The sequence below is a fragment of the Rana temporaria genome, chromosome 5 (assembly GCF_905171775.1).
Source record: "Rana temporaria chromosome 5, aRanTem1.1, whole genome shotgun sequence".
Lineage (NCBI taxonomy): Eukaryota > Metazoa > Chordata > Amphibia > Anura > Ranidae > Rana > Rana temporaria.
The window spans coordinates 233,799,438-233,827,116 of NC_053493.1; the positions used below are offsets into that span (position 1 = coordinate 233,799,438).

General features: G+C 44.6%; 1 protein-coding gene across 1 annotated transcript in view; it reads left to right on the forward strand.

Annotated features, from left to right (window-relative positions):
* Positions 1–27,679, forward strand: part of CDH20 (cadherin 20) — a 496,072-nt gene that overhangs the window by 879 nt on the left and 467,514 nt on the right. The gene's annotated exons all lie outside the window — the stretch shown is intronic.

Below are 27,679 nucleotides of genomic sequence, written 5' to 3' on the forward strand. Positions count from 1 at the left end.
TAGAGAAGAGGGGGAGGTTGTATGTAGTCCTAACACAATGTTATGTAGTGCTAGGATGATGATGCTGCTCAGTACGACTGTCACCCTAGGGGTAGAAGTGTGCTGATGGCACAATCACTGGGTTCAAATGATAAATATATATATATATATATATATATATATATATATATATATATATATATATATATATATATATCTATATATATATATATATATATATATATATATATATATATATGTGTGTGTGTGTATATCAGTTAGCATCACTCTCTGTTATCTCGGTGCACTACAGAACACATCCCCTTTTATGGAGGCAGATGGTATGTAGTGCTAACACAGTGTTATGTAGTGCTAACTCACTCCCTCTGCTATGATGGTGATGCTGCTCAGTACGACTGTCACCCTAGGGGTAGAAGTGTGTTGATGGCACAATCTGGGTTCAAATGATAGATATATATATATATATATATATATATATATATATATATATATATATATATATCAGTTAGCATCACTCTCTGTTATCTCGGTGCACTACAGAACACATCCCCTTTTATGGAGGCAGATGGTATGTAGTCCTAACACAGTGTTATGTAGTGCTAGGATGATGATGCTGCTCAGTACGACTGTCACCCTAGGAGTAGAAGTGTGTTGATGGCACAATCACTGGGTTCAAATGATAAATATATATTTATATGTATATCAGTTAGCATCACTCTCTGTTATCTCGGTGCACTACAGAACACATCCCCTTTTATGGAGGCAGATGGTATGTAGTTCTAACAGTGTTATGTAGTGCTAACTCACTCCCTCTGCTATGATGGTGATGCTGCTCAGTACAGTTGTCCCTCTAGGACAAAAAGTGTGTCGATGGCACAATCATCAGGTTCAAATACATTTCCAAAAAGTGTTATCAGTTAGCATCACTCTCTGTTATCTCTGTGCACTACAGAACACCTCCCCCTGTTATGGACACCGGTGCTATATAGTCCTAACACAGTGTTATGTAGTGCTAACTCACTCCCTGTGCTAGGGTAATGCTGCTGCTCAGTACAGTTGTCACGCTAGGACAAGACGTGTGTTAATGACACCATCACCAAGTTGAATTTTATTTTTATTTTTTTAAATGTGTTATCAGTTAACATTGCTCCCTGCTATGCTGTTGGCTACAAAACATCTCCCCTGTTATGAAAAAGAGAGGGAGGTGTTAATTAGCCTTAACACAGTGTTATGTTGAGCTAACATACTCTCTAGGGTGCCAATGCTGCCCTATGGTGACAGCGCTGCTCATTATGGTTGTCACCCCAGGACAAGAAATGTGTCATTGGCAAGATTACCAGGTTGAAATAAATATAAAAAAGTGTTATCAGTTATCATCACTCTCTGCTATCTCTCTGCACTACAGAACATCCCCCTCTTATGAAGGCAGGTGTTATGTAGTCCTAACACAGTGTTACGTAGTACTAACACACCCCCTGTTCTAGGATAACAATGCTGCTCAGTATGGTTGTGACTCTAGGACGAGAAGTGTTTTAATGGTATGATCACCAGGTTGGAAAAAAAAAAAAAAGTGTTTTCAGTTAACCTTGCTTCCTGCTACCTCTGTGGACTACAAAAACCTTCCTCCTGTTAAGGAGAAGTGGGGGAGGTGTTTTTTTTAGCATTAACACAGTGTTATTTTGGGCTAACACACACCCTGGGTTGCCAGCGCTGCTCATTATGGTTGTCACCCTAGGGTCAAGAAGTGTGTCATTGGCAACATTACCAGGTTGAAATGAATATAAAAGTGTTATAAATTAGCATCACTCCATTATTTCTGTGAACAGAACACATCCCCCTTATTATGGAGGCAGACGTTATGTAGTCCTAACACAGTGGGGGTTATTTACGAAATCCACTTTGCACTTCAAGTGCAAACTACAAGTGCAAAGTGCACTTGAAATTGCGCTGAAAGTGCACTTGGAAGTGCAGTCACTGTAAAGCTGAGGGGTAGATCTGAAATGAGGGGAAGCTCTGCTGATTTCATCATCCAATCATATGCAAACCTACATGCTTTTTTTTATTCTCTTTGCATGTCCCCCTCAGATCTACAGCGACTGCACTTCCAAGTGCACCTTCAGTGCAATTTCAAGTGCACTTGTAGTGCAAAGTGGATTTGCCTTTCGCAAATAACCCCCATAGTGTTATGTAGTGCGGACACACTCCCTGCCCTAAGGTGACAAGACTGCCCAGTATGGTTGTCACCATGGGACCAAAAGTGTGTAATTGGCAAGATTACCAGGTTGAAATACATATAAAAAAAGTGTTATAAATTAGCATCACTCCATTATTTCTGTGCACTACAGAACGCATCATCATATTATGGAGGCAGACGTTATGTAGTCCTAACACAGTGTTATGTAGTGTGGACACACTCTCTGCCCTAAGACCCCTTTCACACTGGGGCGTTTTTTTTTTAAGTGTATTTTGTGCGTGTACTCGAGAGAGGAGCTGGACTGCAGGAGTTGGGAGTAGGCAGGCCTCCCCCAGAGGCAATCTGCCACCTTTCTCCATGCCCCGGGTGGCAATGGCGGGTGTGTGAGGGGGTCCTCCCACATAGCCCGCCCTACCTGCTCCGCTTTGAAGCCCAAAGGGGCAGAGGGACTCCCTATAAGGGAGTGAGAGGATCTAGCCCGCTCAACCAGCCCCAATAGTCCTTTGCCTCTCTTTTTAGAGACCGCATGGTCAAAGTGGGTGCATGTTAACCCAATTTCGAGTGCGTGTAAGTGTGGTGGTTTTTGTGGGAGGGGGGTAGGCGTACTAAGCGCAGGCTAACCTCGCATAGCACACCCACCGGGAGCCGGGCTGAGACCACCAAACTCAATTCACATGTAGCCGAGACCGGGATCCGAACCCCTAGCTGCAGAGGTGAATGGCTTGTCAGCGCAGTGCCAATCGCGTTGAGCCACCGCAGCTCCTGGGGCGTTTTTTAAGGTGTTTTTCATGTGTTTTACATAAAAAAAAGCGCATGTAAAGCGCCTGATAGAAGCCCCATCTGCAATCCCATTGTAAAAGCCTGAGTACTTTCAGAGCTCTTTCACACTGCCAGCGCCTGAAAAACGCTGGTAAAGCTCCGCTAAGACTCCTTTCACACTGGGGAGTTTTTCAGGCGCTTTGGCGTTAAAAAAGGAGCCTCAATGGGAAGGGGCGCTTTAGGAGCGGTGTATTCAACGCTCCTAAAGCGCTGCAAAGAAGCTGCTTGCGGGACTTTTTTGGACGCCCTGCCAGCGCAGCGCCTCAGTGTGAAAGCACCTGGGCTTTCACATTGGGACTGCAGATGAGGCTTCTTTCAGGCGTTTAACAGGCGCTTTTTTTAATGCTAAGAACCCTTTCATGCTGGGGCATTTTTCAGGCGCTTTAGTGTGAAAGCACTCGGGCTTTCACATTGGGATTGCAGATGCAGCTTCTTTCAGGCGTTTTACAGGCGCTTTTTTTAATGCTAAGAACCCTTACACGCTGGGGCATTTTTCAGGCGCTTTAGTGTGAAAGCACTCGGGCTTTCACATTGGGATTGCAGATGCAGCTTCTTTCAGGCGTTTTACAGGCGCTTTTTTTAATGCTAAGAACCCTTTCACGCTGGGGGATTTTTCAGGCGCTTTATTGTGAAAGCACTCTGGCTTTTACATTGGGGATGCAGATGCAGCTTCTTTCAGGTGCTTTACAGTCACTTTTTTTAACGCTAAAGCGCCTGAAAAACGCCCCAGTGTAAAAGGGGTCTAAGGCAACAAGGCTGTTCAGTATGGTTGTCACCATAGGACAGGAAGTGCGTTAACGGCATGATAACTAGGCTTGAAATAAATAAAAAAAAGAGTGAAAAAACAAATGCAGCCACCACATCTAAGGACAGGTAAGCTGCAATACTGTTATTGCTTGGACAGCTAAATGCTATTACATAAAGCAGCCAACTTTTCAATAACATCCAGAAAAAAAGTTTCTTCAACTTCCCTATGAGCATTGGTTTATCTGCTTTATATTATGTAGAGGGGCATGTCGACCTTTACTGTACTCCCCATGACTCCGTCCCATTACCTGTAAGTTATTGACTTGTACTTGTTAACTTTTCATCTAAAATATATTCCCGCAGAGCCCCGAGTGGCAATATCCAGGTCACCCTGTTCCCGAGAGATTGATAAAAAAAAAGCAATAGATCTCTGATTATGTTGAAAGATTGGTACCAAGCAGGGCGAATAAAAAGGGGAAAAATTGTCTGCTAGTAGAAGAGAAATTGAATCCAGTTGTCAAGAGCAGTTATCAGACTTGCTCTACGCAGTAATAGAATGGAAGAGAATAGGACTTTTTAACCATTAAACATTTTACTCCACAGAGAGAGAGTCGAAGCAAATTATTGGCAGGGAAATACAGCGCTGCTTAAAAAAAAAAAATGCAGGCAGCTGATTCTCAGGGAAGCCAAAGGGTCCAGCTAGACTCAGTTTGACAAAAAAAAAAAAAACTGTCAGGCAATCTCTGCCAAAGCTTGCTGTAAACACGGAATAAAGATTTCATTGTATGGGATCTGACTGGAATAATTATGCGCTTAATTGTTTATTCTGATAGGGGACTCTGTCATCAGTAGTGTTTTGTATGTGGACTGTCAAGAAAATGCTGAAATTAATAGCAGTGCATATCCATTGCTCATTACATTTAAGAGATTATATGATAATATTTTATATTAAGCAAGTCTAATTATTATTTTTTTTTTTTTTTGTTTTATGTACACTTTGACTGCATTTTGAGAAAGCTTTAGCATCTGCAAGTGACAGTTTTACAGATAAGAGATGGGAATAAATTGCTGTTTTCTCTCAAAATACATTTGTATGCATGTATTTTAATACGTTTTATGCTTAACCCCAAAACCCTACAGTTCTCTTTATGCCCGTATGTTTAGAATTGCCAGCGTTTGAAAATCCAAAAAGCCTACTTGTAGGTTAATTGGCTTCTGCCCAAACTGGCTGGAAAGAGTGTGTTCTTATATCAGTGTGGTAGGGACCTAAGCTTTTCTGGGGGCAGGGGCTGATGTCAATTCTTCTATGTGCTCTTCAAAGCACTACAATATATCAACGCTACACAGATATGGTATATAAATAAAATGATTTCCAGGGACACTTTAAGCTGAGCTGATGAATTGCAGCCAGACATAGGCAATAATCTCTTAGCTATGCGGTGTTGTTGTTGTTGTGGCTGATTACACCACCATGGACCAAAAGCTGAAGTATGGCCAAAAATGATTCTTGGCCATTTGCACAATAAAAATAAGTTAGCCGTAATGAAATGTGCCCCGTCTCTAGCTGCTGTACTGTCTGTTACATATCTCACTGTTATTCAGGCAGCAATTGCTCGTTGCCACCAAATGTCCGGTGCTGTGCCTTGTAGTACCATCTGCAATACTCTGAATACTATGGGTCTCTCGCTAAACAGCTTATTTAAAAAAAAAAATGGAAGGCACTATATGATATGAGAAGGGAGGATTATGACGTACCGCCACTCCTTTTTCAATCACAGAGTGCCTTGTATTCATTGAAAATAATGCAATGATTTTTATTAGGGCTGCGGAAATTAACGATTAATTCCTCGATTAATCGTAATTTTTTTTAGTGATGCAACAGATCGTAAATGATCAGTGATCCGAACACGTCACCATATGTGTATCGGCACACCAAGTGATCCGCGGAGCTCCGCTGCTGCCTCGGCCATAGGAAAGGCCGCGGCTTCCGCCTAGCTCCCGGAGCAGTGGCCATCTTGCTCCACCCGCCGGCGGCCTAGGTGAGCCTATAGTGGCGCGCTGACATCATCACCCGGCCTCAACTGCTCGTGTTTGGCCGGCTTCTCTGGTAAGACTAAGCAAGCACTAATCTTCCTATACAGTGGGGGAGATGTGGACCATATTACAATGGGGAGATGTCTGTGGATTACAGTGGGGAGATGTCTGTGGATATAACAGTGAGGGAGATGTCTGTGGATATTACAGTGGGGGTGATTGTGGATATTACAGTGGGGGAGATTGTGGATATTACAGTGGGGGAGATTGTGGATATTACAGTGGGGGAGATGTCTGTGGATATAACAGTGGGGGAGATGTCTGTGGATATTACAGTGGGGGTGATTGTGGATATTACGGTGGGGGAGATTTCTGTGGATATTACAGTGGGGGAGATGTCTGTGGATATTACAGTGGGGGAGATGTCTGTGGATATTACAGTGGGGGAGATGTCTGTGGATATTACAGTGGGGGTAATTTTGGATATTACAGTGGGGGAGATGTCTGTGGATATTACAGTGGGGGAGATGTCTGTGGATATTACAGTGGGGGAGATGTATCTGGATATTACAGTGGGGGAGATGTCTCTGGATATTACAGTGGGGGAGATGTCTGTGGATATTACAGTGGGGGTGATTGTGGATATTACAGTGGGGGAGATTTATGTGGATATTACAGTGGGGGAGATGTCTGTGGATATTACAGTGGGGGAGATGTCTGTGGATATTACAGTGGGGGAGATGTCTCTGGATATTACAGTGGTGGGAGATGTTTGTAGATATTATAGTGGGGGAGATGTTTGTGGATATTACAGTGGGGGAGATGTCTGTGAATATTACAGTGGGGACTATATATGGCAGTGATCGGAAAAATGTATGTGCATTATAATTAATCGAAATTAGTCGAGTTATCGATTTGAAACGTAAATTTTAATTAGTAACTGCCCTATTTTTTATGAATGGAGCAGGTGCTGAGCATGTGATAAGTGTACTACACTGTATGTTTTGTGCTGTCAGGAGACTGCTGACTGAGTAAAAAAAAGATACTGTATGTAAAAAAAAAAAATGGGGGCACATATCATTAGCCACTTAAGGACTGGAAGGATTTGCCCCTTGATGACCAGGCTGTTTTTTGAGATATGGCAGTGTATCGCTTTACCTGACAATTGTGTGACTTTGTACCCAAACAAAATTGACATGCTTTTTTTTCCCACAAATAGAGCTTGCTTATGGTGGTATTTGATCACCTCTGCGGTTTTTATTTTTTGCGCTATAAACAAAAAAAGAGTGACAATTTAAAAAAAACTTTTTTTTTACTTTTTGCTATACTAAATATCCCCCAAAAAATATTTGTTCATCAGTTTAGGCCAATATGTATTCTTCTACATTTTTTTTTAAAATAAATAAATCACAATAAGCATGTTTTGATTGGTTTGCGCAAAAGATATAGCGTCCACAAAATAGGGGATAGATTTATGAAATTTGTATTAATTATTTATTTCTTACTAGTAATGGCGGCGATCAGTGATTTTTAGCAGGACTGCGGCAGATCGGACACTTTTGACACTTTTTTGGGACCAGTGACATTTATACAGCATTTAGAGCTAAAAATAGCCACTGATTAAATAAATGTCACTGGCAGGGAAGGGGTTAACACTAGGGGGCGATCAAGGGGTTAAATGTGTTCCCTAGGGAGGTGTTTCTAACTGTGGGGACTGACTGGAGGAGGAGAAAGATCACTGTTCCTGATCACTAGGAACAACAGATCTCTCTCTGCTCCCCTGTCAGAATGGGGATCTGTTTGTTTACCTACACAGATCCCGTTCTAGCTCTCTGTGGAGCGATCACAGGTGGCCGGCGGACATCGCGACCACTCGCCATGTGCATCAGCATGTATCTCCTGTCGCTCTTAAAGCTGCTGACGTACACCTATGGTGATTCGTGCAGCCGTGCCAACCTGCCGCAGTATAAGGACAGCAGCTGGTTGACAAGTGGTTAAAGCTGTTTTTTTTTATTATTCAGCAAATGGCCACAAATTATTTAGCCATACATAATCTTTAAATGGCTTGCTGAGTACATATAGTATAGAGGGCCTCATGTGTGGCCCCACACAATTCCAGAGGGCCACACTGTTTTTTTTATGCATTACAGTGCATTGTATCCAGTTAGGCAGTCTATTTGTGGGCTAAAAAAACCCTCATTGCCAGCAAATGTCAATTATGTTGCATTTTATACACCTATGGTGATTCGTGCAGCCGTGCCAACCTGCCGCAGTATAAGGACGGCGGCTGGTTGACAAGTGGTTAAAGCTGTTTTTTTTATTTATTATTATTATTCAGCAAATGGCCAAAAATTATTTAGCCATACATAATCTTTAAATGGCTTGCTGAGTACATATAGTATAGAGGGCCTCATGTGTGGCCCCACACAATTCCAGAGGGCCACACTGTTTTTTTATGCATTACAGTGAATTGTATCCAGTTAGGCAGTCTATTTGTGGGCTGAAAAACCCCTCATTGCCAGCAAATGTCAATTATGTTGCATTTTATACCACAATCTACGATGAAAAAAAGTAGGAATAAAATAAAACTTATTGTGCCGGTGGCAGTTATAGTAATTTCCATTATTGGTATCACTGGCCACTAGGGATGAGCTTCGTGTGGGAACGGGGATCTGTTTGTTTACCTACACAGATCCCATTCTAGCTCTCTGTGGAGCGATCACAGGTGGCCGGCGAACATCGTGACCACTCGCCATGTGCATCAGCATGTATCTCCTGTCGCTCTTAAAGCTGCTGACGTACACCTATGGTGATTCGTGCAGCCGTGCCAACCTGCCGCAGTATAAGGACGGCAGCTGGTTGACAAGTGGTTAAAGCTGTTTTTTTTTATTATTCAGCAAATGGCCACAAATTATTTAGCCATACATAATCTTTAAATGGCTTGCTGAGTACATATAGTATAGAGGGCCTCATGTGTGGCCCCACACAATTCCAGAGGGCCACACTGTTTTTTAATGCATTACAGTGCATTGTATCCAGTTAGGCAGTCTATTTGTGGGCTAAAAAAACCCTCATTGCCAGCAAATGTCAATTATGTTGCATTTTATACCACAATCTACGATGAAAAAAAGTAGGAATAAAATAAAACTTATTGTGCCGGTGGCAGTTATAGTAATTTCCAGTATTGGTATCACTGGCCACTAGGGATGAGCTTCGTGTTCGAGTCGAACCCATGTTCGACTCGAACATCGTATGTTCGACTGTTCGTCGCCAAATTCGAGTGGCGCGCCACGGCCCATAATTGACTGCGGTATCGCAGTGCATTGCTGGCTGATGATTGGCCAAGCATGCACTATGACCCACATGCTTGGTCAATCACAGTGCGCAAAAAACGGAGAGCAATAACGGAGAGCCATAATTGGCCAAAGCCAGGGTGGCTTTGGCCAATTATGGCTCAGGGGGTTTAGTACACGCCCCACGCTATAAAAGACCGCCTGCAGGTCGTCCTTGTGTAGTGTGTTGCGGCAGTGGTTAAAGACAGACAGAGAGAGAGAGAGAGACAGTGTCATTTTTTATAGGTAGATAGAGCAGGCAGGCTAGTCAGTTAAAGTTACAGTGTGTAGAGGATATATATGCATCCCAGGTGTTGTACATATATTTATACACTGTATAGTTTAGCTAGATCAGCTATTCCCAATTTACTGGCAGGCAGTTGATTGTGCTAGCTGCAGTATTCTCACGTGGTGTATTGCCTGTGTCCTCTGTAGTTTGCACCTAAAGCTACTTGGTGTGTACTGCATGTGTCCTCTGTAGTTTGCACCTAAAGCTATTTGTTGTGTACTGCACGTGTCCTCTGTAGTTTTCACCTAAAGCTACTTGGTGTGTGCTGCACGTGTCTTCAGTAGTTTGCACCTAAAGCTACTGTGTGTGTGCTGCACGTGTCCTCTGTAGTTTGCACATAAAGCTACTGTGTGTACTGCCTGTGTCCTCTGTAGTTTGCACCTAAAGCTACTTGGTGTGTACTGCACGTGTCCTCTGTAGTTTGCACCTAAAGCTACTTGGTGTGTACTGCACATGTCCTCTGTAGTTTGCACCTAAAGCTACTTGGTGTGTACTGCCCGTGTCCTCTGTAGTTTGCACCTAAAGCTACTTAGTGTGTACTGCCTGTGTCCTCTGCAGTTTGCACCTAAAGCTACGAGGTGTGTGTACTACCTTTGTCCTCTGCAGGCCATTAGTATGTCTGGAAGGACAACAAGGAGGGGCAGAGAGTCACGAGGGCAAGCAGGCTCTGCGTCTAGAGGCAACAGTGCTGGTCGTCGACACGGTGCATCCTCATCAGCACGTGGCCATTGGACATCTCGTCCTTGTTTTCGGCAGCTGGCCGCGTTGAGCCGCAACATGCCGAAGACTTGGTAGAGTGGATGAGCAAGCCGTCCTCATCCTCCTCATCCTCTCTCACCCAGGCTCAGGGTACATTGTCTGGCAAAGCAGCTGCCAAGGAGTCCTCTTCCCTCTGCTCAATGGCATCGGTCACTCCTTCCCTAGCCCCACCATGTCCTCCTGAGGAGTCCCCCGAACTGTTTGAACACAGTGTTGGGTACATGCTGCATGAGAATACGCAGCGTTTTGAAGGCTCCGATGATGGTACACAGCTAGAGGAAGGCAGTAACGTGAGCCCAGAGAGAGGGGGTGCCCAAGAAGGACAGCAATCTGGCAGTCATGTTCCCCCAACTTCAGCATACTGCCAGGTTTTCTACAGTGATGAGGAGGGAGGGGATGATGAGGTCACTGACTCTACATGGGTGCCTGAAAGGAGAGAGGAGGAGGAGGCACAGGCACATATCCAATGAAGCAGGATGCCCTCCAGGGGCCAGCTTAAGGGCAGCACACCAACTGCATCACAACACAGAGCTACGCATTTGCAGGGTGCTGCTGTGTCTCAGCGTTATTCCAAAAGTTCTTTGGTGTGGGCCTTTTTTGAGACGAGTGCATCAGATTGCACTGCTGCTATTTGCAACATATGTCTCAAGCGTATCTCGCGTGGCCAAAACATCACCCGCTTGGACACCACATGCTTGACCAGACATATGTCGACCTGCCATGCAGTTCGTTGACAAGCGTACCTCAAAGACCCACACCAAAGAACAAAGCGGACATCCCCTTGCTCCTCATCAGCTGGGATCTCCAACCCCACTATTCCCTCAGTCCTCTCTGAAGCCTGCACTGATAGGACTGAAGGTGTAGAATTAGGTGTGTCACAGCCTAGTACATGCAGGCAATCTACTATCGGTACACCGATGGCAGATTGTACCAGGCAAATTTCCCTGCCCCAGCTGCTGCAGCGCCAAAAGAAGTTCTCTCCCAGCCATCCATGTGCGGTACCTCAGTGGCAAGTTCACAAATGCCACTTTTTCTCACGGAAGGCGATTCCGGCTCTCTACTGGCATGTGGAAGGCAATGTCCATGCCTCGCTGGACAGGGAAGTCAGTGATAAGGTGCATATTACCGCTGGCTCATGGTCCAGCAGGCATGGACAGGGATGTTACCTATCTTTCACGACGCATTGGGTGACTCTGCTGGCAGCTGGGAAGGACGCAGAACAAGGTACAGTAGTGTTGGAGTTTGTTCCGCCACCACGCCTCCAAAATGCTACTACTGATTGTGACACACTTCTCTCCTCCACCCCCTCTTCTTCGTTTTCCTATGTGGCCTCTTCCTGTGCTGATGTGTCCTCGGAACCAGTGGTGCTCCGTAGGCATTCAAGGGGCTACGCAGGTACGCAGGCAAAGAGATGCCATGCGGTGCTTGAGCTGGTGTGCTTGGGGGACAGGAACCACACTGGGGCAGAGGTTCTCTCAGCTCTGCAGGGGCAGGCTCAGAGGTGGTTGACGCCACGCCAGCTTAAGCCAGGAATGGTGGTTTGCGACAATGGCACCAACCTCCTCTCCGCCCTGCGACAGTGACAACTAACCCATGTGCCCTGTTTTGCTCATGTTCTTAATTTGGTGGTGCAGCAGTTCTTAGGCAGGTACCCAGGCTTATAGGATGTCCTGAAGCAGGCCAGGAAAGTCTGTGTGCATTTCCGATGGTCATATAATGCCAGTGCTCGGCTGGCAGACCTCCAAAGGCAATACAACCTGCCCAAGAACCGCCTAATCTGTGACATGCCCACCATGTGGAACTCTATGTTGGCCATGCTGCAGCGGCTGCACACGCAGCAGAAGGCCATCAATGAGTATCTGTGCCAATATGGCAGCAGAACTGGGTCAGGGGAGCTTGTTTTTTTCCCCACGCCAGTGGGCCTTGATCAGGGATGCATGCATTGTCCTGTCACCATTTGAGGAGGCCACGAGGATGGTGAGCAGTGACAGTGCATGCATCAGTGAGACTGTCCCTCTTATTCACATGTTGGAGCACACGCTGTGTGGAATAATGGACAGGGCCCTTGAGGCAGAACAGAGGGAGGAAGAGGAGAACTTCCTTACCTCTCAAGGCCCCCTTTATCCAGACAGTGTTTCTGCTTGCCCGCCTATCACACAGGAAGAGGACGAGGATGAGGATTGTGTCAGCATGGAGGTGGAGCCTAGCACTCAGCATCAGCAGCAGTCTTCAAGGGATCAATTACAGTCCCAAGGAACCCATGGACTTGTACGTGGCTGGGATGAGGTGGCTGCGGATCATGTCGTCCTCAGTGACCCAGAGGACTCCGCACCGAAGGCCTCAGCAATCCTACGCTGCATGGCCTCCCTAATCCTGCAAAGCCTGCGGAAGAATACTGAGGACCTTATCTTGCCAGCACAGAGGGAGCAGAAGATGAAACATCTTCGGGAGGCCTTGCAGAAAGGTCTGTGCAACGCGTTCCCAGAGACTGGAGGGTTACAAAATCCTGGTCCTGTACAACATGTTGCTGAGGCTTCGGTCAGTCGCAGAAGGAGCGGTGGAGAAGGTGGCCGTCTGACCGATGCGTTCAGACAATTTTTTAGTCCGCAGCCCCAAGGTATGACCGGTTCCAGCAACCATCGCCAGCGTCTGTTTTACATGGTGCAAAAATACTTAGGGGCAAGATCAGACTTGGACACCTTTCCCACCGAAAATCCTCTGGCTCACTGGGTCTTGAGGATAGATCACTGGCCAGAGCTTGCACAGTAGGCAATTGAGCTACTGGCTTGTCCTGCATCCAGCATTCTTTCAGAACGCACATTCAGTGCTGCTGGAGGCTTTGTAACAGGGTGCGCCTCTCCACTGACTCTGTCGATCGACTGACCTTCATAAAAATGAACCAGGCTTGGATCACCACCAACTACCAAGCACCTGATGCTGATGTAACTGAATACTTTTTATTTAAATGTCAGATCCCTTCAAGACTGCCTATGCTGATGCTGAGTGACTATCCTGTTATGCTGAGTAAATATCCTTTTCCTCCTCAATGATCTTGCTGATAGCTTGTAAGAACATTGTTGGTTCTGGGCACCGCCACCAGTGGCTAACGCCCAATTTTTCTGCCCCTGTTTAACAGGGGAGTGTATTTACAATTTTTGATGCAATTCTTTGCAGTGGGCTCATTCCTGCACTCCAACTAGAGTATCTGTGAGGGGTTGCAGTGTTGTGGCACCAGTGTCTAAGGCCAAATTTTTCTGCCCCTGTTTAACAGGGGCGTGTAATTACAATTTTTGATGCAATACTTTGGAGCGGGCTCATTGCTGCACTCAAACTAGAGTATCTGTGAGGGGTGGCAGTGTTGTGACACCAGCACCAGTGCCTAAGGCCCAATTTGTCTGCCCCTGTTTAACAGGGGCATGTAATTACAATTTTTGATGCAATACTTTGCAGCAGGCTCATTGCTGCGCTCCAACTAGAGTATCAGTGAGGGGTTGCAGTGTTGTGGCACCAGCACAAGTGCCTAAGGCCCAATTTTTCTTGTAATTACAATTCTTGATCTAATATTTCACAGCAGGGCGTTCCAGCGCCCGCCAAGACTAACTGTGAGGGCTTACAGTGTTGTGGCAACACCAACACCTAGGGCCCAAATTTATGCAGAGCATATACGGCAGGCCCCTACTTTCAAACATCCAACATACAAACGACTCCTACTTGCAAACGGAAGGAGACAACAGGAAGTGAGAGGAAATCTAACCCTAGGAAGGGAAATTCTCTTCTGTAAAGGGTGTCTCCTGTCCACTAATGCTTTATCATCAATCCTTGTTTCACAAAAAAAAAAAAAATCATTTGTCATTGGGACAGTAAGTGAGGTGCTATTTTCTGAATAGATGAACACAGACAGCAAAACAAATGTTACAGGGGTGATAACCCTTCTCTATGTTTTCAGAAAAGCTTAAAAAAAGATTTTATGGCTGAAGCTACACTTTAAAGAACTACCAGTTGAAAATTACAAACAGATTCTACTTAAAGCGGAGGTTTACCCATAGAGAACACATTTTCCCCTTAGATGAATGCTCGTTTTTTCTAGGGGAATCGGCTAGTTGTTTTAAAATATGACCTGTACTTACCATTTACAAGATGCATCTTCTCCGCCGCTTCCGGGTATGGGCTGCGGGGCTACCTAATTAGCATATTCATTGAGTAAATATATGGAAGCGCCACCTAGCGGCCAGCGTAAATATGCAGCCTAAGATACGATGGTGTAAGACACTTACGCCGGTCGGATCTTAGGGAAATCTATGCGTAACTGATCCTATGACTCAGTCGCATAGTTACAACCCCGCACACTCAGAGATACGACGGCGTATCCGGAGATACGCCGTCGTATCTCCTTTCTGAATCCGGGCCCCTGTCTTGTTTGCACCGCCTGTATACTGCTGTTAAAAGTATATAGGGCCAAATGGGCTTGTAATGACCTGGCGGGAGGGGGGCGGGGAAACCCATGCTATTTTTCTCAGTGATTTTCATCCATATTGCAGGGACCAAACATTACTTTAAAGCCGCAAGAAGTCTTAAATTACTTTTTTCTTATAGTAATCTCATTTTGTGCAGGGACAGTTCTAAACACATGCCACTTCACAGGCATACTATAGACACCCAGCAGGTACGATATTTAAAGGAATTTTTCATTTTTTTTTCACTTTAAGCATCATTAAAATCGCTGCTCCAGAAAAAAAGCCCGTTTTTAAAACTTTTTATTACATTGATACATGTTCCCTGGGGCAAGACCCGGGTCCCCAAACCCGTTTTCCGACAATAACTTGCATATTAGGCTTTAAAATTAGCACTTTCGAATTCCAACGTTCGAGTCCTATTGACGCCAATGGGGTTCTAAATGTTCGCACGAACGTTCGATCCATTCAAAGGTTCTGGTGCGAACCGAACGGGGGGGTGTTCGGCTCATCCCTACTGGCCACAATAGTAACCCCAGAATTGGTGTTAGTGGATACAGAAATAACCCCCTACATTGGTTTCAGTGACTGCAACAATACCCCCCTAGCATGTGTCAGTTATTGCAATAATAACATACAACATTGGTGCCAGTGACTGTAATAATAAATACCAGCGTTGGTGTTCATGACCAAAATAATAATAAAACCCAGTGCTGGTGTCAATGGGAACAATAATAACCCCCTGAATATGTGTCAGTGACTGCACTGTTGCCCATAACATTGATAATATCCCCCAGCATTTGTGCCAGTACCTGCAATAATAGCCCCCACATAGCATTACTATATAAACCCTCCTTCATTGGTGTTTAGTCACAGTGCTGATAGGACCCCATATTGATGATCAATGGAAGGGATTATTAATTCCCCTTTTACCATATTGGGGGACATTTGCAGTGGTAAATAGATCACCCTCTACACATAAATTGGTGGACAGTGCCCCCGCCTCCCCTCCCCTATTGATTATTGATAGTGCTGTTAATTCCTAGTCACATTGGTGCTCAGTGGCAAGTTTTTTTTTTCCTTGCGGCTTTACTGCACTTTCTGAATGGCCTGGCAGCGGTAGAAGGAGGAGGGGTGCCAAAAACAGGTACCTGCTCCCACTCGACCCTCGAAAGGTGCCAAATGTGGCAGCGGAGGGGGGAGGAAGCAAACAAGCAGAGCTTCCTCTTTTGGTTGGAGTTACGCTTTAAATTTGATGGATTTTGAACTGTTTTCCCTATCAACACTAACAGTGTCGACCAAATAATCTCCTATGCCAGGCTATTGAATTCTGATTCTGAAGAATGCCGGGCAGGGAGGGGCTGACAGGGCCACCCATTAGGCAAATATTGGCCTGCTCATCAGGAACAGAATAAATTTGCACAGTGCATGACTAGCTATATGCATAAAGACACACATAAATTCTATAGCTGATCATCTTCATCATAACAAAACATTGGTGTGTATGTGTGTATTTTTGTGTAAGTTACCTATTATGCCAAGAGCTCCAACACCAAATATATTATATACATGCTGTTTCCAGGTCAGAGACTCAGCAAGTTGTAAAGAAATAATGATGACTGCCCCAGAGCCTGTTCTTTCAAAACAAGTCAACAGTGGCAACCCCTATATTTCTGTCTTGACAGGTTCTTCTTAACAATAAAAGTTAAAATGCTAGCTAGTGAAGGGATGTGTATCCAGATGATTGACAAAGCAATGGCAGCTGTTATTCAACTGCAGTAAGTAAATGTGTTAGCATGCCAATCAATGATTTTAGTAACACAGGATGTACAGCAAGGGACATAACCTCTAACCAGGATATTTTCCAATTCATGTTGTCAGTAACTGATATTTTTTTACAAACAGTGGCCAAAACAGGAAATTGATGGTTCACTCTGTTTATTACTTTCCTCTTTCTAATTCAGTGGAATACTAGAAGCAGAGGAACCAAATTGTATGTGAAGTGAACATGTCTTGGTTTACAAAGCAGGACAATTTTGAGGCAGTTCAAGCAGGATTTAAAAATACATAGATATCATATTTTAAAACAAATATTATGCCTTATTTTTGCATGACTGCAGTTTGACATTGCGTGATCATAGGGGTTGGTTTATTAAAGGCAAATCCAATCACATGCAAGCAAAAATGCTGTTTTTTTTTTACCTTGCATGCGATTGGGAATTCTTTGCAAAGTGAAATTTCACCTAATTTACTAAGCTCTAGGAAAAATCCCCTTGCACAGTGCAACTTGCCTTGCAGAAGTGAACAACCTATTTACCTTTAGTAAAGCAACCCCATAGCATGAGTGAGGTTTGATACATCTGGTGAGTTTTTTTTCCAACATAGTTTAGTTTTTTTCCAACATAACTTTAGTTTATCAACAACCTTCAAGCTACATATTTCTTAGGTGTCATATTTAGGGGCGCTTGATCAATACAAGGACAGATTGTCCCCAATGTGATTGATCTACCTAAAACTGTAACTTTATTCCAACAATGTTAAGGACCCCTGTCGCAAGTGCAATGTTTGCCTCCATAATATATGTGGTAAACGCAAAACAGACACCTTCTTATCAACTTTTACATACAAGAGAAAACATTTCACTATGTGTGCTACTAGATATATATTGTACCCTCTCACCTGTCCTTGTGGGAAACAATATGTGGGACGTACCATTAGGATCTTTTTAGTGAGGGTCAATGAACATCTGGCCAGTATCAGGAAAGGTTGTATCAATCATAGTGTGCCCCGTCATTACTTGAAATACCACGATAAGAATCCTAATGGCACCCAATTTCAAATTATAGGCAAGTTTATTCCACACTGGAGTGGTGAATCGTGTCTAAGCGGAGTATCCTGTATTGAGACGTACTGGATACACGAACTTAAGACATACTCGCCTTTTGGCATGAACTTCGATTAGGATATCAACTGTTTCATTAATCAAGCTTAATCTAGTAGCTTACATGATAGTCAAGGGTGTTTTTTGTATATTTGTGATATGCCATCTATTCTTACTATTCTGTATTTGAATCTATTCATGTTATATTATACAGATTTTGCTAATTATTTATTTGGGATCATGTATGTCAATATCACATAGATTTCCTCTATATGGTATTCGCGTAAAGTAATTATATTATATTGTTTATAGAGATCGTAGTTCTATTTCAAGTCCTTTTTTATGTTTAAAATATTCATTGCTATTTCCGTGGTCACGATTTACGTATTTCCACAGTGGAGGCTTGAACCGCCTCTAGGTGGCTTAATGGAGCGCAGTCTCATTTCTGACACCTACACGTTGTGGCGTCATGATGGGGACTAAATGTGGTTGGTCCGTCTGGCCATGTGATGATTCATGTGTTTGTTCAGTTTTGGATCATTTCGCTATTCTTGAACGCTCGTATCTCAGACACACATCCCGGAAAGCATAATAACGTGTGACATCACCATGCAATGACAACCTAGACATCCATGTGACTAGGTTAGAGAGTCACATGAGGATATCATGTAACTCATTCTTAGATTATGTATGGGTATGCTAGGTGGTGGTTGCGTGTGTGACGTTATGGCCACATTGGTGTGGCGTGACGTACTTACTCCATCAGCCCACCCCTTTGCTTTATCTGTAGTCCGGTGGTGGATGCAATGACCCAGGAACTCTAGAGGGAGGCATAATTGTTCCCGCCATTGGCATCCACTTCCGGTGCAGTTAAATGCAATGCTCATATTTCATTTATGTGGACGAGATTGCACATATGTGATTTCAGGGTGAGGCTTGGAACACACGCTGGAGATTACCACTTCCATTTGGAATAATGGGGGTGGAGTCACACATCACATTGACACAAGTTGGATCATTATGACATGTTATAAATAGGAGCAATGTTGGGGAGCAGCGATATGCTCCAGTTGAAGTCTAGTTAGACGAAACAGGTAGGGATGGCATAATTTGCTTCCCATATTGCTTTTACAACTTTTTAATTCATGATCACAATTTTTGTACTGATCTGTTATCGATGTATGTACTTTTTATGAATAAATTTTTTTTTTACCTGCACCATATGGGACCTTTTTCCCTTTTCTTTCATATACTTTGTATCTTGGCAATGCTGAGAGTACCCTTTGGATTAATACCAGCTCCTAGATGGATCTTCCATTGGGTTACAGCCAGGATTACAGTCACATTGGTCCAATAACGTGGGTAAACAGACTCTCCGCTCCCAGATGTACCTTGTTTTGGATTCCTGTTCCATCCTCGTTGGTACAATATTGGATCTTCAGGCCTGTGGCCTATACGAGCTTGATTGACCCACTGCCATTCGGCAAGTGTGTCTACCTGGTCCGGTAAGAGTATTTAATCCTACTTTTTGGTGGAAGAATATCTTGTTTTGTGACACCATCGTGACCATCTTTCTGAAGGACATTTACCAGTGAGGTTCACCCATTGGGGTCCCTCATTGGTTTTTCACTATTTTATTTTTATTTTTACTGTAAATGTCAGTGTTGTGCTCACATATTATATTTCCACACATTGTTTTCAAACCATGTCACTTTGGTTTTTGTAATTTTAGCGCTACACTTTGTATATTCTTGTTGGACTTTGTTTTAATGTTAGCAGCCTCACTTTATAGTGGTTTAGCAAAGTAAGTTCTCCCAATTTTTCACATATTTCTTCTACCAAGTGAAATATGTGAACAAATCTGAATTTAATAAAACGTTCCTTTCTTTCTCAATGAATTAGGTTGTTATACACAGAAGACTAGAGCGAAAGGGAGAATATGTGTCTTATGAGTGGACTATATATATAGTAGGAATAGGGGTAGGCTTTGTATTTATTGGATTTGTCATTACTAAGAATTCAAATAAGCTTGTTCATTCTAACCATTAGAACTAGGATTTTAATTTATTAGGATGCATTCAAACTTAAATCTATATTATATGGGTTGCTACAATGAATGTATGATTATATTGCAACGCTAACAATGGATAAGCTATATCTTATAAGTGTATTGAATGCTAGTCAATGACTGCAAACCTGTAAAAACTGAAATGCCATATAAATATTGCAGCCAGTGTTTAAGCCACAGCTGGCACCATTGAAATATTGTCAGACCATTAAACTCCTCTCCAGCCACAACTTTATTTATTTTTGTATAATGTAGGAAAAGGATAGATTTTTACTGAGTTTCTCTCCCCACTAGTATAAGTCCCCCTATGGTGTTTGTATTGAAACTATGGTGTAAGTTTTGAAACTGCAATACGCCCCTTAAACTTTTTTATTTAAGTGAATAATAGACGCCAGCTAGAAGTAACACATGACAATATAAATAAAACTTGGTGCAATTCCTAGTGTGTTTGGTTTCTTAGACCAGAAGATATTATCACATATTCTGTCATATTTACAGCATATCTATTTAATGCCTGCAAATCTTAGATACCAAAAATAAAATGTCTTCATTCAGCATCTGAACAATGACTAAAAGAAAAATGGTACGCAATGCATTTGTGTTAACTCAATCCATAAACCTTTTAAAAGTAAAATGAAAACAATTCAATTTAGCTAGTTTATAAGTGTATGTGCATAAATACATGGTACCCCATTAAGCTATTTTTATTGCACTCGCGCTGTATAATTTTTTTATATATCTATATATTCATTGGTGCAATTTAGTATGGCTAAATGGAAGTTAAAAGCTTTGCAGTAAAGTTAACTCATGCGGTCCACATGTCATTCATGATCCACCATGCTATGTATTCATATGTACACAGGCAGGAGGTAATCGTATTGCCTAAATTTCTGTTTCAGTGTTATATCCTGCTTGAACCATATGGACATTTTATATACTCTCAATTTCATTACTTAGTAATTTCCATTTGATCTTAATAATGTGGTACTTCAAAGTATGCCTAGTGGGATACTGCTACAGTACATTAAAGTATTTAAATGACTTGTCCTTCAACCTACCAACAGGCAGTATATACATCACCTTAAAATTCAATAAAATTACGTTCTAAACTCAAGATTTAGAAGTAAACCTAGAATAGTTTTAGAAATATTCCTGATTTTAAATGACATTTTGCATTTTGTGTTATGTTGCTGTAAATGTGGTTTTATAATAGAATATATATAGATATATCTCTATATATCTCTATATATATATATATATATATATATATATATATATATATATATATATATAGATGTGTATATATATATATATATATATATATATATCTCTATATATCTCTATATATATATATATAGATATATATCGATATATATACCGTATTTATCGGCATATAACACGCACAGGCATATAACGCGCACCCTAACCTTAAGAGGGCAGTATCAGGAAAAAAACCTGCCACAGCCCCCTGCGTATAACACACAGGCACAGTTTACCCTCTATTTTCAGGGTAAAAAAGTGAGTGTTATACGCCAATAAATACAGTGGGCCAGATCCACATACATCTGCGCCAGGTGCAGCGTATCTAAGATACGCTACCCCGCTGTAACTTACTTTTGTTTGGTTTGAATCCTCAACGAAGTCGCGCCATAAGTTACAGCGGCGTAGTGTATCTGTTGCGGCGTAAGGGTGCGGAATTCAAATGGAAGTGATTGGGGCGTGTTTTATGTTAATACATTGTGACCCGATGTAAACAACGTTTTTTTTAAACTGCGCATGCGCCGTCCCTGAGGGTATCCCAGTGCGCATGTTCGAAATTAAACCGGAACCAGCCAATGCTTACGAAGGTGACGTCATTCTACGCAAATTCCTGTTCGCGAACGACTTACGCAAACAACGCAAAAAATTCAAAATTGTACGCGGGAAGGACGGCCATACTTAACATTGAGTACGCCTCAGAACAGCAGTTTTAACTATACGCTGGAAAAAGCCGAACGCAAACGATGGAAAAAATGCGCCAGGTCGACGTACGTTCGTGGATCGCCGTAAATAGCTAATTTGCATACTCAACATGGATTTCAAAGGAAACACCACCTAGCGACCGCCGAAAAATTGCATCTAAGATCCGAAGGCGTGCGAAGACGTACGCCTGTCGGATCAAGCCGAGATGCCGTCGTATCTTGTTTTGAGGATTCAAAACAAAGATACGACGTGGGAATTTTGAAATTACGCCTGCGTATCTAATTTCTTTGTGGATCTGCCCCAGTATATCTATATATATATAATCCAATTGTGTGAGGAGAGTAAATATTACATTGAAGCATCTAAGCATAATAATATCCTAAAGTGGAGCTTTTACTTTAAAAAATTCAGTTTTAAACACAAGACGTAGAAGTAAACCTAGAATAGTTAGAAATAGTCCTGATTATAAATGTGTTAAGTTGCTGTAAATGTGCCTGGGTGGCAAGTCTCAAACGATCTTTGAGGTGAAAATGCTGAATGTGGAGGTCCTGGCCTGGTGTGGTTACACGTGGTCTGTGGTTGTGAGGTCGGTTGGATGTACTTCCGAATTCTCTGAAACGCCTTTGGAGACGGCTTATGGTAGAGAAATTAGCATTCAATTCAAGGGCAACAGCTATAGTGGACATTCCTGCAGTCAGCATGCCAATTGTGTGATACAACTGTACATTTTAGGCCTTGTACTCACGACCGGATCTGTGCGCTGGAAACTGTCTGCCCGACAGTTTCCGGCGTACAAGGCTGATTTGTGTTTGGTTCCGCTGGCGTGTACACACCAGCGGACCAAATTACCGTCGTACCGGAACGCGTGCACGTAAACTACGTACGACGTCACTATAAAGGGGAAGACCAAACTTAATGGCGCCGCCCTCTGTTCCTCTTTTGCTAGTTACGGGTTTGCTCGTGTTAGTGAAGGTTTGGTTAGAGCTGATTCGCGCTTCTCGGTCTCCAGGCTTTGACAGCGTGTATTCACGGGTTCAGTGCGTGTGCTTGCGGTAACGTAGTTGTCATTCGGCTATAGGCTAGCAGGTTGTTTCTGCTTTAGCAGTTGCATCCTGTGCGCTCGTATCTGTTTGTCACGCGTTTGTCGCAGGTAGTGCTGGATTTGCGAGTGCTTTCTGTTTCAGTGTGTTCTTGACTGACCAGCCGGCCGGTTTGAAGCCATGATGGAGCAGCAGCGTCAATTTTCGCGAGTTGGTGCTGTTTATGGGATGGCTGCTGGATATGTTCATTTGTCCAGTACTTTGGCCAGAAACAGGGGGCGGAGGCGTTTCTGGACCAAGAATTGGTTGCGCCAGCGTGACCAGTTCTCACATATGCCTCTGCTTAGGGAACTCCAGGAGAATAATCCTAATGACTTTAGGAATTTTCTCCGCATGACGGACCCCGTATTCAACAGTCTGCTGGAACTTCTGTCCCCCTATATCACGAGGCAGGACACTGTGATGCGCCAAGCCATCACGGCCGAGCAGAGGCTTATTGCCACGTTGCGGTACCTGGCGACTGGGAGGAGCCTGCAGGACCTCAAGTTCTCGACAGGCATCTCTCCGCAGGCGCTTGGGGTCATCATACCGGACACGTGTGCTGCCATCATCAAAGTTATGCATGAGGAGTATATTAAGGTAAGTTTCCTGGCTGTAATAATGTGGCCAACTAACTTTATTTTTATTTTCCCAGATATGCTGTGTGTTTAACTAACGTTACCTTTTCTCCCTATGCATGTTGATATCAGCTTTTACATGTTTTTTTCTTGACCTACCTGCATATTTGTCCCTTACCCAATATTAACCTGTCCAGCATGCTATCCTAGGGACAAACCCACCTTGCCATTTTTTAAAACAGGACTTTTTGTTTTTTGTGTCCCCCCCCCCCCCCCTTCAAACTTTTATTGTCCCCATCAGAGGGCTGTGGAGTCTCTTAATGAAGTGGCCCTATATATTTCATTTCCCAAATTCTCCATGCACATTTTTCTAATGCAATTTTAATACTGTGAACTGTCACAAGGATGCTTGTAGGATGTTTTTGTTACAAAGTACTAAGGGCCAAATCCACAGCCAGCGGCGCAAAATAAGTTTTTACTAACTTATGTCATTTAAGTTACGGCGCCCTAAGTTGGTGTCGTAATTGCCGTATCCACAGCGCATTTGCGCCCAAAAGTGCGCCTGCCGTAACGTAAATACAGAGGCGTAAGGCGGGGTTATGGCAAGTGGGAAGGAAGTGGGCGTGCTTCATTGTAATGAGCCGTGACCCCATGCAAATGAAGGTCCGGCCGTACTGCGCATGCGCGCACGAATCTGCTGCTCACTGCGCATGTGCAGAACTTTGCTTGGCGCAATCAGTGAGATAGGTAAAAGGCCAAGTGTACTTAGTTTGAGGATCGCACTGTGCTTAACTAGCTCCAGTCAAACACACTTCATTTGCAAAAGTATTTCCCTGTGTTCCCTTCCATGAGCAATTTGCTTCTGCTCTTAGTTTGTCAGTGTTTGTTGGTAAGTTGTGTTTGATAGAGAAGTGTTGGAGGAGTAGTAGATAGTAGTTGTTGTTTGTTTGTGATAAGTGTAATTTTTGTTTGATTGTTTTTGGTAATTTTTTTTTGTTCTGCTTGGATTTTGTGTTTGGTTTTTGTGTGTTTGTATTTGACTTTGTAGTAGCTGTCTGCTTGTGTGTGTATTTTTGTGTGTTTGTCCTGTTTGGCTTCTTGTTGCTGGGTGGTGTCTGTGATGGCCCCCAAACGCAGGAAGCTGAATTTTTCACATGTTGAAAAGCAAATCCTAGCCAGGTATGTCATACAATATGGAAGATATCTACATGGGCCTGATAGCCGGAACACCTCCCCGGCCCAAAGGAAGAGGATATATGCCAAAATCACAGATCACATAAATGCGGCGGGGGGAGGGGAGACGAGGACCCCCGCTGGCATTAAGAAAAAGATCAATGATCTGAGGAGCGTGGTCCGCAATAAGGTGGCCAAGCTCACTGCGCATAGGAGGGGCACTGGAGGAGGGGGACCATGCCCCATCCGGCTGACTGAGGAGGAATGGGCAGTGGCCCGGTGTTTCGAGCCAGAGCAGGTGGTGGGCCTGCCTGGTTATCAGTCTGATGTTCCTGTGAGGCCAGGTAAGGTTTTTTTTTTGTTTTTTTGGTGATTAGCATGTGTGGGTGGGGGAAGGGAACATGTGGCAAGTGTGTGGATCCTCAAACCTGTGATTGTTTGGTGTCTTCCACAGATGACCAGGAGATTGCTGGGCCATCAGGCCAGGCTGCTGCACCACCCCAAAGACAGGAGGCTGCTGAGGAGTCCCCAGGGGAGGGGAGTGGCCAAACCTCCCCTCATGAGGAGGCTGAGGGGGAGGAGGATGAGGGGGAGGAGGATGAGGGGGAGGAGGAAGAAGATCTCCAGATTGGCCGGGAAATCATTATTGCCACAGATCTGATGACCTTTGATGATACCCTTGAGGCTAGCCTTGAGGCTCCCCTTGAGGCTACCCCAGAGGCTCCCCTTGAGGCTCCCCTTGAGGCTACCCCAGAGGCTCCCCTTGAGGCTCCCCTTGAGGCTACCCCAGAGGATCCCCCAGAGGCTGGCACCAGTCAGGCCACCATCAGGGGTAGCCCCTCCCACTCCTCCCACAACATGCCGCAACCCACAAGGGTCACTCTATCCCCTCCTACCTGGCCACAAGCCTCAGGGGCAGGCAGGATGGCGACCCAGGACACCAGGGTGGGGTCTGAGCATATGCCGGCCAGTCTGCTGAGGGACAATGCCAAGCAGACCCGCAGTCTGGGTGACATCAAAAAAACTATGGCCAAGATGGAGCACAGCCTGGATGTAATGAGGGAGTCACTCAGTGATGTGGCCACCAATTCATTGGGTGTCATCACCTGTTTGTGGTCCCTGCATACCGCCACAACAGGCGTGGGCCAGGAGGTGACTGCCCTCACCCGGGCTGTGCAGGACAACACCCGGGCTGTGCAGAAGAACACCCGGGCTGGCCAGGCCAATACGGCTGCCATCACTGCCTGCCTGACCAGGATAGCAGTGGCCTTGGAGGGCAGGCCAGCCGGAGGTCAGACACCAGGGGAGGCTCCTCCCTCCCCTGTTCCCCCCCCCAATGAAGATACTCCCTCCCCTGCTCCCCCCCCAATGAAGATACTCCCTCCCCTGTCCCCCCCCCCCCAATGAAGATACTCCCTCCCCTGCTCCCCCCCAATGAAGATACTCCCTCCCCTGCTCCCCCCCCCCGTGAAGATCCTCCAGGTGGCCGTGCCCGTGGCCGTGCCCGTGCCCGTGCCCCTGCCCGTGGGCAGCCTAGACGGAGCACTCGCCGCCGGACTTAAATACCAGGGGTACTTTTTTTTTTTGATTTTTTGTTTTTAAACTTTTGGTTATTATACTGTACTTATGATTTGGTTTATGTGTGTGAATGATGTGTGAATGTGGGGGGGTGGCATTCCTGACAAAATAAGGGTGTCCCCCTCAGTTTTGGTGGAGAAGGGATCCCCAGGACCAGGGAAAAGTCATCCTAGGTTCCTGAATGGTGTATGAATGCACAGTGACATAATTGGAGCCGTGGCGGGGCGTTACTGCTCCCAAGTACCAAAGGGGGGGGGGGGTACTTGGATCTAATCCAATTCGATGTGCATGTGATGTGTTTGTGCTAGGGACCACAGTGGTGTGCATTCATGCATTCTCATTGTGACATAAATCATGTGCGTTTCCAGAGACAAAAACATTCTCAATGTGTCATTAAACATGTGCGTTTACTGTGCAAAGCAACATTCTCATTGTCACATAATTCATGTGCGTTTGCAGTGAAAACAAATAATAACATTGTCACATAATTCATGTGCGTTTGCATCGGAAAAAAAAAAAAACATTGTGACATTTTTTCTGGCCATTTACTGAGAAAATATGCCTTCTGCCAGGCGTCTCCTGGCTACTGTGCCCTCAGTAGACCGGGTAGAGTGGGCTAGGGGGGGATTGCCTGGGTGGGGGGTCAGGTCAGCACGCAAGTTAATCTCCAGTCCCCTTCTCGTTGCAAAGTTATGAAGAATGCAACAAGCCCCTATTATTTGGCACACAAAGTCTGGGGAATACAGCAGTGTACCCCCTGTCTTGTCCAGGCATCTGAAGCGGGACTTCAGCAGGCCAAAAGTACGCTCCACTACTGCCCGGGTGCGAATATGAGCCTCGTTGTAGCGTTGCTCTCCTGGGGTTTGGGGGTTCCGGAATGGGGTCATCATGTGAGGGCCCAGGGCATATCCAGAGTCACCTGGAAGGCAAAAGACAGGAGGATATTAGTCATGCATGTGCCCCATGTGATGTCTGCATCATGGGGGGGGACATACCTGACACACATGTCACTCACCAACCAGCCAGCTGTCTCCATACACGTTCTGCTCCAATTCACGTGCTATGTTGGTCTGCCTAAAGATGTAGCTGTCATGGCACGAACCTGGAAATTTGGCACAGACATGCCAGATGAGGCCATGGGCATCCACGATTACCTGGACATTGATTGAATGCCAGTTTTTTCGATTCCTGAACAGGTGCTCTGTATCATGGGGGGGCTGTAGTGCCACATGGGTACAGTCAATGGCCCCGATGGTCCGTGGGAATCGTGCAATCTGATAGAAATCAGCCATGCTCTTCATTCGCTGGTCCTCCTGGGTGGGCTTTTCAAATTGACTGCCCATGCGTCTCAGTATTGCAGGGACAACCTGGTGCACACACCTGCTCATCGAGGACTGTACCATCCCAGCCAGACCTCCACATGTTCTCTGAAAAGACCCAGTGGCCAGAAAATGCAGGGTGGCCATAACTTTAATATGAGCTGGCAGGGCATGGGATCGTTGGGTTGGGGTGTTCAGATCATCCTGCAGGATCCTGGTTAAGTCCAGGATGGCTTCCTGGTTTAATCTGAAGTGGCCAATGACCTCAGACGCAGTCATGCCAAAGAGATCTTGGCGTGGCCGGTAGATCCTCTCCTGTGCCCTCCTCCTCCTCCTCTGTGCCCTCCTCCTTCTCTGCGCCTGTAAAGTGGCGAGTGCCGTTATTATCATTGATGGCCCAGGCATTTTGGCAGTCA